General features: G+C 41.8%; 1 protein-coding gene and 1 non-coding gene across 8 annotated transcripts in view; both read right to left on the reverse strand.

Annotated features, from left to right (window-relative positions):
* LOC132378004 (ubiquitin-like modifier-activating enzyme 1) overlaps positions 1-15766 on the reverse strand; it is a 416994-nt gene that overhangs the window by 96949 nt on the left and 304279 nt on the right. The gene's annotated exons all lie outside the window — the stretch shown is intronic.
* On the reverse strand, positions 2487-2613 carry LOC132378186 (U6atac minor spliceosomal RNA). The gene has a single exon (XR_009506915.1). It is a non-coding gene; the product is annotated as a U6atac minor spliceosomal RNA (small nuclear RNA).

Raw genomic sequence — 15766 nt, forward strand, 5'->3', positions numbered from 1 at the left:
AAGATGTCAATTTAGCATTTTACTTGAATTATCTCCAGCACACATTGTAGCCTTCCCTGGCCTGTATTCAATCCTGGAGGAACTCTCAAAACTTGACTCTCCTGAGAATGATGAGGAAATTGATGAGGACCCCACTGCCTGGATTCACATTTAGGTCTCAGAAGGTTAAGATCAAAGCTAGAAGCAGATCTGCTGAAATTGTTGTCTTGATGCTGTCTTACCTATTTAAAATTACTTTGCAAGTCAGTACAACCTTCTTTACACTTGGGTTCTGGAAATGACACCAAAATATCTTGAATCTTATATTCAATTGTTCCCCAAGGAATGTGGCAGTGAAAGTGTTAAAAGATTCAATGAGATGCTACTGAATTCAATCATTCTTTCAGAAGTGATGAAGGCCTGTTTTAAGACAGTGTGTCTGTGATGCATCTGAAGTGAACCAGAGATCAGAAGAGCTCTAGGCAATCTGGTTTCAATATGTGTCGACTGTTAGGCAGGAAGCGCCTCTTCTTTCACATTGTAACTTACAATGAAAACCTTCTGAAGTCCATCTCAGAAGGAGTTTATTACTGAAACCAATTCCATGTGCTGTCCTTTCTTTCTATTCATGCTCCTACTGGGCAAAGGAAGCCTACGAGAAAATTAGTTCCATATTTATCAACCTGAACAAAGCTGAAGTGTATAGACTACAAACTGTGTTAAACAGACACTGTGAATCTCAATGGGTGCTTTATCTCATTTGCAAACAGAGGCACATACATTGCTGCAATACTGTTTGACCTTTTCATTTCTTGCTCAATATTCTGTTAGGAAAATTTGTATTCTCTTTTGGAAATTATAATTTTTCCTGAATAAGTGGCTATTTGCCAATCACTCTGTATGTTCCATCTGCAGTAATTGAAATGTATTTTATACGATTGCTTCTATATTTATATTCATTGGGTTTTTTATTGTATTCTTTTTGTTTATTGTGCTTTTGTTATTGCATCAGATCCTGATTAACAATCATTCTGATCTCCTTTACACTTGTGTACTGAAGAATGATAATAAACAATCTTGCGTCTTTATTCATTTATTGAGATACAACATGGGACAGACCCTTCTGGCCCTTCGAGCCCTTCCCAGGACAATTTACAATGACCAATTAACCTACTACCCGGTATGTCTTTGGACTGTGGGAAGGAACTGAGGCATCCAGAGAAAACTTAGGCATTCCACAGGGAAGATGTACAGACATTTTACAGATGATGTTGGAATTGAACTCTGAACTCCGATGCCCTGAACTGTAATAGCACTACACTATGTTACCATGGCTCACACAATCTTGAAATGTTTGTCTTTTATACTAGATTTGTGTTTAACAGAGCAATGAAAGAAAATGTAAAACAACTTTACACATTATACAAGGATAGCTTTGAGTAAAGGTTCTATACTTTGTCCCTTCAATGTTCTAGCTTCAGTAAATGACAACCATTAACAGTCATAGTTTCATTATTAATGAAGAATCGATGACCAAGGGTTCCCTGCAAGCAAATCTTTCCCTCTCTGACCCCAATCCTCTCATTACCACCACCATCACCCTATCACCCTGCCCAACATCACTTTGCTAAAGCAGTCCTATGGATCTGGGAGCCTTTCAGAAGCTTACTTACAAGTTGGAAAATGGGAAGCAAAGTATCTGGTGCTTTCATGGTTACTTTGCACATTTAAGCTCAGTTCATTCTACAGATGCGCAGTAGGCAGCCTCATGACAAGCTGCATTGTTGCTTGGTATGCAAACTGCATTGCGGTGGGCAGGAAGGCTCTATGAGTAGTCATAACTGTTATACTCTCTTTTAAGGCTTTAGTACTTCATCTATTGTTATCCCTGCCTTAGTTAATGATCACCAACACCCTCAACTCTGCCTTTGTTTCCTGTGATCAGCTATTCCAATGCACTGCTATCATGTTCCCAGTATGTTTATAGTTCTGCACAGAACCCTGCTGTCTGTATCCTCATGGTACAAATGGTACAACCGGAGTTGTACCTCCGCAACACTATGATTACTTTGCTCTATGATGGACTTTGTATTTTTGTCTAACAGTATTCTTTCTTGTAGAATGTATATAATTGATGGGCAACACACAAAATGCTGGAACCTCCCAGCAGGTCAGGCAGCATCTATGGAAAGGATTGAACGGTCGACATTTCAGGCTGAGACCCATCATCAGGACTGATGCTGATGATGGTGTTTGACTTGCTAAATTCTTCCAGCATTGTATGTGTGTTACTCAATATTTTTAGTATCTGCAGAATCTCTTGTGTTCATGATTAATTTTTGTTTTTCTCTTGCGAATGTGATGTATCTGCTGTTTTGTGCCTACGATGCTGCTGGAAGTAAGTTTTTAATTGCATCTGTGCTTTGTACATATGGCAATGATCTTGACTTTGACACCACGTACTCTTCATCTCCTTCCCCATTGTTCCAGTTAATAATTTAAAAATTTTATAATTATATTTAGATGCCACTAAGTAGATGGCAATGCCTTAACCATTTGTGTGTTGTAAGGCCACTAGGGCCCCTTCCATCCTTATCAAGGGGAGTGCTAACCTTCTCTCCTTTCATACAACACAATAATTTAAAAATTGTCATCAAATTCCTTAAGGACCTCCATACCTTTGAAACGTCTTCAGACCTCTATCACAGCTGAACTATCTCCACTTTTCCAATTTTTGCCTCTCAGTCATTCTCACATCAAATCTCATCCACTATTGATGACCTTGCCTTTCTCCCTCAATACCCTATGCTTTAGATTTTCTCCTTAAACCCATCTATCTGTTTCCTCTTTTAAAGAACTCCTAAAACACCATATCTATTGACCACAGAGTATCAGTCAATGAGCTTGAGAGAGGTATGGGGCTACCTCATGTTTTATGTCATTGTTGCTGCACACAGAAAGCATTCCATTCAAAAAGGATGAGGGAACCAGATCAGATTATTACACAATGCATTGAAGTAGGGCAATACAATGCAGAATGCAGTGCAACAACTGCAGAGAAAATGCATGTAAACAAAGTGTAAGATCATAATGAAGTATATTATGAGGTCAGTAATCCATCTTATTGTGCAGGAGGGATAGAAGCTGAATTTGAAACTGCTGGCACATCCTTTCAAGATTTTGCATTGGAGAGGGGAGAAGAGAAAATGTCCAGGGTTGGTGGGGTCTTTGATTAAGTTGGCTGCCTTACTGAGACAGCAAGAAGTATAACAGAGTCCATAAAAGGGAGGCTGGTTCATACAAGACAAGTTTTTCATGTTATCTTGGACCACGTGACATTATTAAACCAACATCAATACCAATAAAATTCTCCAGGAAAAAGCAACAAGTGGAAAAGACTTCCATAAAATCATTCTGTCACATTCTGCACTGCAGTCATCAGGCTTGTCTGCCACAGGAATCACCCACTTATCCAAACAATGTCAGGCAACAGTATGTAGTGCCCCTAAAAATCTGAAAGAGATTAGTTCTATTTGTCATGTGCACATCAAAACATTGAAACTTACAATGAAATGCAACATTTTGCATGAAATCAAATCATTGAGGATTCTGCTGTGCTGCCTGACAACTTACCATGCCCACAACTCACTAACCCTAATCTCTACGTCTTTGGAATATTAGAGGGAACTGGCTCACAAGGGGGAAACACATACAGTCACAGGCAGAACATACAAACCCCTTACAGTCAGCGTCAGCAACTAAACGGCCATCGGTGTAAAGTGATTCACCAACTGCAACAGGACCCAAGATCTGAGCAAGAGTTTGAAAATCTTCCTGATTCTGCTTTATTGTGTATTTTTGTTTGTAATGCCCAGTGAAGGGCTTAGAGGTACTTTGCAATGTTAATGCTGCTTTATAGATAAGCTTTTGTTTTTATTTATCTTCAGTAAGCTACTTCTGAAATGCAGTATTGGACAAAAAGGCACACAATGCACACGTAACAGTCTGCCACAAGCAGCAATGTCATTACACTCCAATTGCCTGCTGTTCTTAAGAGACTTGGAATGAGAGATAAATACTGATCAGGATGTTAGTAAGAAAACCCCTGCCCTTCTTCATAGTAGTACTGTACCATATAGCCTACTGTATAATATGGGACTATTTTATGTCATAGTAACATGTTATTGAGTATGCACTATTAGGCACATATTGATCTGTAGATATGTATGTTCAGTTCAGGTTCTGTAAGTAAAGAAAACCCCTGTTAACTTAGCTCCAGTCTCTAGTGTTTTTTTATTTATAGTTTTGTTGTGTAACCGGTCACATACACAACTAATTGGTGACGAGGTTAATGGACCTACTGTACATTGTATTGGAATGCCATGTTTTAATTGATAACGGCAATTGGAAGGAAGTGGGAGTTCAGCCAGAGTCAGGAATGTCGGGAGACTGAAAGACACAGTCAGAGCCGCGGTGCGTCCAGGCGAGACCACAGCCGGCACTGAACCCCAGGGCTGAGGGTCTGCCTGCCTCAGAAGGGAGAAGAAAAAAGGGGCGACACACACATCTAGCCAGAGTATGCTCATGACGCTAGCAAAAAAAAAGGTCAAGTGAGTCAAAAAGAAAACAAGGGACTGGGGCTAAATTCACATAACAAGGATAAATTAACACAACAAGGATGGTGTTAATTGGAACCATTACAACATTTGATAGTGGCATTGAAGACTGGGCATATTACATTGAAAGAGTGGAGTTATATTGTGATGCTAACCATATTAGTGATGAAAAGAAAGCCCAGTTATTACACAGTTGTTAACCCCTGAAAAGCCAGCTGATAAAACGTTCAAGCAAATAGTAGACACCCTCCAACAGCATTTAAACCCCAAACAGCTGGTCATTACTGAAAGATTTAAATTTTACAATGGGAGTCAGAGCAAAAACAAAAGCATTTCTGAATATATGCTGAATTGTGCAAATTATCAGAACATTGTCAATTTGGATCTGGTCTATCAGACGTATTGAGGGGTAGGCTAATGTGTACTGTGAAACCACCCAGAAGAAGCTCCTGTGTGAAAAAGACCTTACATTCAAGAAGGCGCTAAACTTCTCAATATCATTGGAAACAGCCGCACGAGGTGCTTCAGAGATAGAACAAAGATCTCTGGAATAGGCTACGAATAAAATGTCACTGCGCAGAAATGAAGGAAAGAAATGTTACTGTTGTGGGAACAAGTCACATGACCCTGATGGTTGTTGGTTTAAAGGGTCACACTGGCAGAGTATGCAAAGCTAAATAGCAGGGGAAGGGCAAAATACAGAGAAACAAGAAACCCCAGAAAGGAAAATACAACAATGTACACAAAATGAAAGAAAGCAATTCTGACGAAAATGACTCAGACAAAAGTGAATTGACATGCTTGCCACTTCACAGCGTGGAAGAGAAAGATGATCGAAGAGTAATATGGATCACTACACAAGTGACAGGCGTGAGACTGAAAATGGAATTGGACACAGACTCAGCCTTAACAGTGATCTCTGTATGCGACTACAAACGACTGTTGTCGTACGTACCTCTGAAATGAACTAAACTACTGCTAAAGGCTTAACACAGGACAGAAAGTGCATCCCAAATGTAAAATTAAAGTGACAGTGACCCACGGAGGTAAAACACAGCAGCTGAACCTCTATGTACTGGAAAAAGGAGGACCACCGTTGCTGGGATGTGAAGGCTCAGGAAAATCCAGTTGGAGTGGCACATCATCAAGGCACTAGATGTGTCAGCAAAGGAGGACAGCAAGGCTACGTCTGAGAGACAGTCACAAATACTTGCTGACTCTGAGGAAGTGTTCATGAAAGGAAATAGGAACAGTCCAGGGCATGAAGGCAAAGATTGAGATTGAGGAAAATGCATGTCCAAAATTTCACAAAGCCAGACCAGTACCATATGCAATCCGTCCTACAGTAGAGGCTGAGCTGACAAACCTGGAGCAGACTGGCGTCCTGTCAAAGGTGGATTGGAGTGAATGGGCCACGCCTATTGATGATGGAAACCTCCAGCACAGAACCAGGAAAACCAAGCAAGGTGCGCATACGTGGTGACTTTAAAGTGACTGTTAACCCAGTCCTCCATACTGTACAGTATCCACTACCTCGTATTGAGGATATTTTTGCTTCCCTATCAGGAGGGGAACATTTCACAAAAATTGATTTGGCCCAGGCTTATCTCCAAATGGAAATCGATGATGCATCCAAGAAATACCTGACAATAGATACACACAAAGGACTTTACCAGTACAACAGGTTGGTGTTTGGGATAGCTTCAGCGCCTGCAATCTGGCAAAGGGCAATGGACCAGGTCCTGCAGGGGATTCCAGGGACTCAGCGTTACCTGGATGACATCATTGTCACCGGCAAAGGTAACGACAAACATCTTTCTGACCTTGAACAAGTGCTCACCGGGTTACGAGAATATGGGCTCAGAGCTAATCGACCGAAATGTGAGTTTTTCAAAAAGGAAATCTCATACTGTGGGCATGTGATCAACAAGGATGCTTTACACATGTGTCAAGACAAGATAGAAGCGGAGCTTAAGGCACCACCACCTGAAAATGTGTCTCAACTGAGAGCATATCTTGGTCTAGTGAACTACTACCACAAGTTCTTATATAACCTATCCACAGTCCTGCACCCACTAAATGCATTATTACAGGCAGGGACACAATGGAAATGGACTGTGAGCTGTGAGAAGGAGTTTCAAGAAAAACTAAATGACTCATAACTTCAGATGGGGTGCTTGCGCACTTTGACCCCTCCTTACCTATCCGACTAGCTTGTGATGCCTTGTCCCATGGGATAGGAGCTGTGTTATCGCACAAGTTTCTAGAGTGCTCTGAAAGACTAATAGCCTTTGCCTCAAGAACACCAACTTCAGCTGAACGCAACTCAGCATAGATTGACAGAGAGGCCCTAAGCCTTGTGTGGGGAGTCAAGAAATTCAGTCACTACCCGTATGGCCAAAAGTTTACCCTGTTGACTGACCATCAGCCGCTCGTGTCAATCTTCATCCCAAGAAAAGGCGTTCCAGTGATGACAGCACAAAGGCTACAGCGATGGTCTCTTTTCTTAGGAGGTCACAGGTATGACACTGAACACAAGGGGACCAAGCAACATGGCAACGCAGATGGTTTGTCACAGTTACCACTGCCCACTTCAGAGATATCTACACAAATGGACTCAGCAGAGATCTTTCATACCACAATACTTGAACAATTACCAGTAACAAACAGCCTCATTGAAAGGGAAACATGCAGTGACCCTATGTTGTCAAAAGTGTATGGCATCACGGCAAAGGGATGGCCAGAGTGGGGTAACACACTGTTTTCAGCCTTCTCAGCGAGGAAGGAGCAGTTTTTAGTATGTCGGGGAACACTAATGTGTGGCTTACGAGTTGTGGTTCCTCCCAAGTTACGCACCAGAGTGATGGAGGAACTGCACGAGGGGCACCTGGGTACTATGAAGATGAAAGTTCTTGCCCATGCCTATGTGTGGTGGCCAGGAATCGATAAGCAAATTGAGGACGTTACCAAGAACTGCTCTGGATGTCAAAAGATCCAGAACACACACCACAAACCCCTCTCCATCCGTGAGAGTGGCCCTCATCACCATGGCACCGAGCGCACATTGACTTTGCACAAATGCAATGCAGTTAACAAATGAGACAACGTTCTCCAGAATGATATCATAAAAGCACATGACCAGACAGACTACACCAGAAAATTCACATAATGTTTGGTAATCCCCAAATCCAGAGTCCAGAGAGGCTGCTGCGCATTCCCCGAAAAGGAGCTCTAAACCCACCAGACAAAACAAGACTACCCAGACACACTAAGTGAAGAGACCAACTCTACCACCCAACACACCAAAAACTAAAGCTACAAGACCTACACAAAACCACATAGTTACATGTAGTTATAGTTAACATATAATTACAACAGTGCAGACAATACCATAATTGATAAAAAAAAAAGACCATGGGCACGGTAAAAATAGTCCAAAGATGTTAAAAGACTATAAGAAACCACCACAGAGTTTCCACAAGTCCTCAGGGTACCGACAGACTCATCATCCCACGCAGGGGGCAGAAGGGAGTACCCCTGCTATGGACTTCCATGGTGCCGGACTCAGCCTTGCAGACGCAGCACACAATGAAAGCTCCGTCGGACCCAGCCTCACAGACGCAGCACGTAGTGAAAGCACCCCAACCGCAGTGGACTCCAAGTCCGTTGAGCCTCCGACCATCCCCTCCGGCACAGCCTCTCTGAGCACCATCCTCTGCTGGGTGCACTACGATGCCCCCGCCAATGGCCACCGGCAACGCGACCCCGAGGACTGGGAGCCTGTTGTTCTCAGGAGAGACCTGGACCTCACAACAGGAGCAGCAACAAATGAGGCCTTCCTAGGAAATTTTCAGATGTTCCTCCGTGCTCGCACGTCCATTTTTCATCAGATTAAGATTGTGCATGTAACCCCGCTTGACAAATAACAGATATCAACTCCGGAGAGGCCACTGCAAACCGAGTCGCTCCGCCATCTTGGTCATGATGATTCATGGACTCTATCTTTTTATTTGCTGTTGATGCACATTCCAAATAGCCAAAGGTCATCAAAATGAAGACAACCACAACGGAAAAGACCATTACACCATTACAATGCTGAGGGCTATGTTCGCCAGGAGTGGCATACCAGAGCAAATCTACACAGACAATGGACGACAATTTGTCTCTGAAGAATTCCAAAGTTTTGTGAAGAGTAATGGAATCAAACACTTTACATCGGCTCCTTACCATCCATCCACAAACGGCTTGGCAGAAAGATTTGTACAGACGTTCAAGAAAGCCCTTAAGGCAAGGGACAGCGAAAATCGACCACTACAACACAAGATGGACAACTCCCTCCTTGCCTATCGTAATGCAGTACTTACAACCACTAACCAGACACCAGAGATGATATTTCTGAACAGGAACCTGAGGTCCCGCATGGATCTTCTCAAACCAAATGTACAGCGTGATGTAGAGAACAGACAGTTCAAACACTTGAATGCTAAATCAACACGGAGCTTCAATGTGGGATAGTCAGTTCTTGCACGGGATTATCGGACTGAAAAGTGGCAGCCAGGTATAATTTCCGCCATAGATGGGCCACTGATGGGAGAGAATGTATGGAGATATCATGTAGATCAACTCCTGGATGCTCAGGTGAAAAACTCACAACACCTTGCCCTGACTCCCATGACACAGAAGCATGTCATGTGGATCAGATCCTGAATGGTTGGTGGAAAACACAACAACATCTTGCCCTGACTCCCCAGACATAGAAGCAAACACTCCTGATGTGACCACATCAGCCTCGCCCACAGATAAGCCTGACATCAGTGCTGAGAACCCACCTGATGTACCTGTGGAGACTCAATCCCCAAATCAAACGTTGCAGGGCAGACGTTACCCGGAGAGGCAGAGAAGGCCCCTCCAGAGACATAATAATAATTATTATTATTACGTTACTTTGTTATAATTTCATATTATTATTAATTAAACAGTTGATGGGCATTTGTATATTAAGGGTACCCATACAGTATTTGTTTAGCATAATGCCCCCGGAAAAAAAACCAAGCAGTTGATACACTGTTAAAAGGGAAGGAGTGTACCATATAGCCTACTGTATAATATGGGACTATTTTATGCGTAGTAACATGTTATTGAGCATGCGCTATTAGGCACGTATTGATCTGTATATGTGTTCAGTTCGGGTTCCATAAGTAAAGAAAACCCCTGTTAACTTAGTTCCAGTCTTTAGTGTTTTTTAATTTATAGTTCTGTTGTATAACAGGTCATATCCACAACAAGTACCATAGGATCTTTTTATTCATCTGAGATGGAAGGTGGTGCCTTGGTGTATTCTAACACAGAAGAGGAAAATTTCCACAAATTGATTCATAAACCAGGAATCAGCTTTTGGCACATTGGCCTTCACAAATCAAAGTACTGAGTACTGGAGATGGGATGTTAAGTTAAAGTAATATATGGCTTTGGTAAAGCCTAATTGGAGTATTGTGTTCAGTTCTGGTCACCTAACTATAGGAAAGATATCAATAAGATTGAAGGAGACCAGAAAAAAAACATACCAATATGTTGCTGGGACGAGGCAAACTAATGGTCTGACATAGGCCGAGGAAGCAGGTGTCCTATGTGGAGTTTAATGCCGACTGTCAACCTTTGGTGCCAAACTCTTCCGGTGTCTGCCATTCTTTTGGATTCATCAGCTGCATGGAGAGGAGGAGCCTGCTGCATGGGCAGCAGCTTGCTCTCCATATCATACTGCTCCAGCTGGCATACTGGGTTGCATATCACATAAACAGCTAGGATACAACATTCATGTCAACCTCAGCCAATGGAGGGTCTCTCCAAAGGCCATTGAACAAGATACAGAGTTGCTGATACACATTGCATCTCTGCTGATTTCAGCTCCATCCAGCACTGTCAATTGCATTGACAGTGTTAAAGATTTAAATAACTAAACATAGATAAAAAAAAGATCAAGAAAGGAAAACCATGGAAGTTGATTGTTACCCTTTGGGGGAGTTAAAAGCTTCAGGAACATATTGATTCTAAAACCCCTGCCGTGTAACTGAGAACTAAAAGGACTATAAAACTCTCCAAGACTCCAGAATAAAGTTGTGACTCCAATCCTTTACTCCTGTATCAGTTCCAAGGCCTGGACTATTTATTTCTTTTATTCCAGCAGCCCATGCGTTGCAGGCCACAGCCTCAGTTGAGCATGGAGAGCTTGGGGAGGGGCATGAAGTTGTTATGATCTGGAAGTGTGGTGTTAAATAATTTTCAAAGGGGAAATGAAAGAAGTAAATGAACAAATATACTAAAAGGTAAAGAAAGGCAGTAAGATTGATTGAAAGCCAGATTAGTCAAATCACCTCACTCTGAGCTTTATTATTCTTAAGTTTCTATATCATAAGTTTTCTCAGACTTTGTAATTAATTTCTAAATTCTATCAGCAGATCATTGCCTCTTTTCCACCTGCATCACTTTTCATTCCATTATCACAATGCAATAGTCAATGTAATTCTTTCTAAGAGATTCACTTCATACTGATCACGTCAGCCTGCTGAAAGATGTGTATGTGAATGAATGCACACATACCTATCTTCATTTGTGTGTCTGAGTACGTGCATTCTCAGTTCTACAACAAGCTTATGTTTGCGTGAGTCCATCTGGGAACTACAATTCTGTGTGTACATGTGTGTCACTGTGTGGGAATGCCTGTCAGAAAGTGTGATTGTGTGCTTGCTTGCGTACGTGTTTTTGAGTGCATGCATTTGTTCAAGAGAGTGCATGAACGCATCTATGTACATACCTGGATACTGTACATCTGTCTATGCATGTACCTGTTTGTGTGTGTGTGTGTGTGTGTGTGTGTGTGTGTGTGTGTTCTTGTGCGTAAGTGTTCAGAAATATATCTATGTCTATATGGATTCACGTGCCTGACATGAGTGTGCACATGTTCATATGGACACCTACACTCAGTGGCCATGTTATTAAGTACCTTCTGTACCTAATAAAGTGGTCATTGAATGTATGTTCATGGTTTTCTGTGGCTGTAGCCCATCCACTTCAAGGTTCAACATGTCATGCATTCAGAGTTGCTCCTCTGCACACCACTGTTGTAACAGGTGATTTTTTTTCAGTTACAGTCGCCTTCCTGTCAGCAAGAACCAGTCTCGCCATTCTCCTCTGACCTCTCTCATTAACAAGGCATTTTTGCCCATAGAACTGCCATTCACTGGATGTTTTTTTTAACTTTTTTGCACCATTCTCTGTAAACTCTAGAGACTGTTGTGTACATGTGAACATCCCAGGAGATCAATAGTTTCTGAGATTCTCAAACCACCCTGTCTAGCACCAACAACCATTCCACAGTCAAAATCACTTAGATCACATTTCTTCCCAACCACTCTGACGTTTGATCTGAACAACAGCTGAACCTGTTGACTATGTCTATGTCTGCATGCTTTTATGCATAGAGCTTCTGCCACATGATTGGTTGATCATTAATGAGCAGCTGTACAGGTGTACCTAATACCTAAGAGTGTATGTTCGCATGTTTGCACGTGTGCGAGAGAGAAAAAAAACACGACTATTGGCGAACTTAAATGCATGCGTGCCTGTTTCTCTTTTGTCTCCTCTCCCTCATTATACTTTGAAATACTTAGATTGAAATGTTGAGATATCATGTCTCAAGATCATTTTCCACTTAGGCTGAAACTCAAAACTACGAAGTAGTGATAGGCTCAGCATGTCTTATTTCAGATAGACAACTGACTAACTTGGCATGGAGAGATGAATTCTTCCATCTGAATACAATCACAGTTTGCACTACAATGGAGACACTGATGTAATCATTGGAATTTAATCCCTTTCCTGAGACCAGCTGCTAACTCCTGCTAATAAAGTGTGTGTGTGTGTGTGTGTGTGTGTGTGTGTGTGTGTGTGTGTGTGTGTGTGTGTGTGTGTGTGTGTGTGTGTGTGTGTGAGAGAGAGAGAGTGAGTTTCATGGATATATCTATTATATATAGATCTATATATCTATTTTTTGGAGTACTTAATAAGATGATTTTAATTGCACCAAGTCAGCCCAGTTCCGGTAATAAGCTGTCACTGTGATTCATTTATACTATAACACAAATACATTTTCCGTCATTTAGTGAGGGAGTGATTTTGCAGGGTTGTATATCTGGAATAATGGTGACATGTACTATAATCAGCCTGAAATCCAATCACCACTGTTGCTTGATAACTGCAGTAAATTAGCCCTGAAGCATGAAACTGATCTCCTGCCTTATGGGACATGGCTGCGTTTTACAGATCCACTGGCAGTGCTTCTGGCAACACTCTATCTACTAATCACTTTAACCCTCCCCCGAATACCCTGAGTGGTTCAGGAGCACAGTTTCTTTAGTTTGTTTCACTGAGAGTTTGCTATCTCCAGTTTGAGCCAACCTCATTAAAGTTCAAGTTTTGTAAGTGTGTTTGGTTGTCAGAGCCAGGTAAGTGTAGAACAGGTCACTATGTTATTGACAGTGTCATTGGACAGAATAAATTTGGAGCATGACGACTGGGTTTGGAGACCAGTCATCGATGAGTTTGGAGATCGAGGCCTGAGTTTGGGGTCCCATCATCGGTTAGTCCTGCGGCCAATACCAAAGATTGATGGCTAAGGGTCGATCAGAAGTTGAAGTCCATTGGCTGAAGCCCTGGGTCTACGAGTCCGAAGTCCACTGGGGAAGTTGGAGGCCCATTATCTGCAAGTCCGGTAGAGGCTTGAGGGCCAGTCCCAAATTGAAGGACTGTTTGTGTGGTTGTGTGGGTGGGAGAAAACCATAAGACCTAGGAATAGAATTAAGCTATTCAACTTATTGAATGTTCCGCTATTCTACCATGGCTGATCCTAGATCCCACTCAACTCCATACACCTGCCTTCTTGCCATATCCTTTGATGCCCTGACTGATTAGGAAACTATAAACTTCCACCTTAAAATATACCCACAGACTTGGCTTCCATTGCAATCTGTGGTAGAGCATTCCACAGATTAAACACGAGGATACACTACTTTCTATCTAAAAAACAAACTTCCTTACCTCTGTTCTAAAGAGTCACCCCTCAATTTTGAGGCTGTATCCTCTAGCTCTGGATACCCCCACCATAGGAAACATTCTCTACACATCCATCTTATCCAGTTCTTTCAACATTCGGTAGGTTTCAATGAGATTTACCCTGCATTCTTCTAAATTTCAGTGAGTACAGGCCCAAAGCAGCCAAACACTCCTCATATGTTAACCCCTTCCTTCCTGGAATTATCCTTGTGAACTTCCTCTGGACTCTCCCCAATGACAACACATCGTTTCTGAGATACGGGACCCAAAACTATTGACAATACTCCAAGTGTCGAGTGGCTAGTGTCTTATAAAGTGTCAGCATTATCTCCTTGGTTTTATATTCTATTCCCCTTGAAATATATGCCAACATTGCATTTGCCTTCTTTAACAAAGGCTCAACCTGTAAATTAACCTTGTAGGAATCTTGCACGAGGTCTCCTTTCATCCCTCTGCACCTCTGATGTTTGAATTTTCTCCTCATTTAGATAATAGTCTGCACTTTTGTTCCCTGTCCCTCACCTTAAATGCATGCCCTCTAGTATTAGACCAGACTCAAAAACAGTGACTTTCCCCAAGCAGTAAGGCTGATCAACACCTCCGCCCACTAACTCCATCACTACTTTATTATTTCCAAACAGGCATTTAATATCGAGTCCAGTCTCACTTTATGGATGTACAATGAATGGATGTAAGCTATCTTATGTAATTATATTTATTGTGTTTTAAAATTATTATTATTATTGTTGTTCTTTATCTTTTGTGTATTTTTTTGCTGCATTGGATCCGGAGTACCAATTTTTTTCTCCTTACATTTGTGTACAGGAATTGACATTAAGCAGTCTTGAACAGATATTTTGACCCTGGGGAAAAATGCTACTCTATTCATGTCTCTCAAAATTTAATAATCTTATCAGGCTTCCCTTAGCCTCCAGTGAGTCCTGGGTCCTCTTGCAGGGTTTCAACCCTATAAGTGTCAACAATTCCTTCCCCCACACCCCCAAAAGATGCTGCTCGACCCATTGAATTTCTCCAGCAGATTGTTTGGTGCTCTCTGGAACTGGACACACCCTGGCCAGGGGAAACAGACTTCCTGCATGTAGTTTGTTGAGCCTAGTCAGAACTTTGTAAGTTTCAACTGAGATTTCCTCTCATTCTTTCAAACTATAATGAACGCAGATCCAATCTTTCCTCACACAATAGTTGCGTTATTCTAGGAATCAGTCGGATGAACATTATTTTTGTTAGGGTGGTTTTGTAGTGGGCTTAATATGGTTTTAAAACTATCAAAACAAACTCAAGCCACTACAATACCACCTTAATTTTTTACATGTACATTGAGACATACAGTGAGAAGCGTCAACAACCAACACAGTCTGAGGATTGCAGAGGGCAGCGTGCAAGTGTCGCCAAGCTTTGGATGCCAACAGATCGTGTCTACAGCATACTAACCCTTACTACCCCATATGACTTCTGCAATGTGGGAGGAAACCAGACATATGAGCAGAATTAAGTCTTTTGGCCCCTTGAGTTTACTCTGCCATTCCATCATGCCTGATTTATTATCCTTCTCAAACCCATTCTCCGGCCTTCTCCCATGGCCTTTGACATCCTTACTAATCAAGAACCTATCAACCTCTGCCTTAAATATTCAAAGATTCAAAGTACATTTACTATCGAAGTATGTACACCGAATACAACTATGAGATTTATCCTCCCATAGGGAGCCACAATACGAAGAAATACCATGGAATATGTTCAAAGAAAATATTAAACACCAAATGCATGAAAAAAGAAAAAAATGAGCAAATGGCAAAAAACAAACAGACAACACATAGAATATCAAACATCAAACCAGGAGTTCAGTAATATTCAGTTCAGTTCAGAATCAAGCCGCTAGCCCACTACAGGCAGTAGGGCAAAGCTTTCTTTGCTGAAGCATCCCAGACTGCATCTATCACCCCCATCAAACCACTCAAAAACAGCAAAAAAAAAGAGGAATCAGAATCCAGGAATACACAAAACAGAGGGAGAAAGGGAGGGAAAGAAGACCAGTCAAACAC

This window comes from Hypanus sabinus, chromosome 19 (assembly GCF_030144855.1).
Source record: "Hypanus sabinus isolate sHypSab1 chromosome 19, sHypSab1.hap1, whole genome shotgun sequence".
Classification (NCBI taxonomy): Eukaryota; Metazoa; Chordata; class Chondrichthyes; order Myliobatiformes; family Dasyatidae; genus Hypanus; species Hypanus sabinus.